The sequence below is a fragment of the Tupaia chinensis genome, unplaced genomic scaffold (assembly GCF_000334495.1).
Source record: "Tupaia chinensis unplaced genomic scaffold, TupChi_1.0 Scaffold000547_1, whole genome shotgun sequence".
In the NCBI taxonomy this organism is placed as follows: Eukaryota; Metazoa; Chordata; class Mammalia; order Scandentia; family Tupaiidae; genus Tupaia; species Tupaia belangeri.
In genome coordinates, this window is record NW_006160059.1 from 764,769 (window position 1) to 765,431 (window position 663).

Below are 663 nucleotides of genomic sequence, written 5' to 3' on the forward strand. Positions count from 1 at the left end.
TTGTATGTCTTGGGATGTAGTATCATATTCACCAAGATAGGAAACCCTAGATAAAGGGAAAAAAAGAGACAGAGAATAGTGATCTTTATCAAAAATATTAAGTTCAAGACATTTATGGGAAAACCCAATTAGAAATAAATCAAAATATGAGTGCCCTAGGCTAATTGACAGTAGATGAACTAAATGATATCACAGGGAAAAAGGTAGGGTAGGAACAAAGGAAAGCTTAAAATAAAGCTATGAAGAACTGTCATTTTTATGTCTCAATTACACAATAAAAACAACAGATTACGATCTTCACTTAATATATACCGATTGTCAGCACTCTATGGTAGAAACTGAAAGTTTAGAGGATCTAGAAGCATGGAAAATAGTTATAGATTCTGGAGACAGGGTGGGAAGAGGGTGAGGAGGAGGAGGTTGGGGAAAGGGACGGGTGTGAGGAAACAAATGAAGGATCAAAATAGAGAGGCAAAAAAATTACATAGGCTGGGACCAGCAGTCGCCATAATGGCGTGTCACTGGACTCCCATGTAGTCGACTACAGTTCAAGTCCTGGACCTAGTGGCTTAAACTCATGCCAGGCACATGTGCTTGTGTGCCCAAGAGGAAGAGAAGTTATTGCGTCATGGTCATCCTCCCCGGGGCGGGGATGGGGGGTAG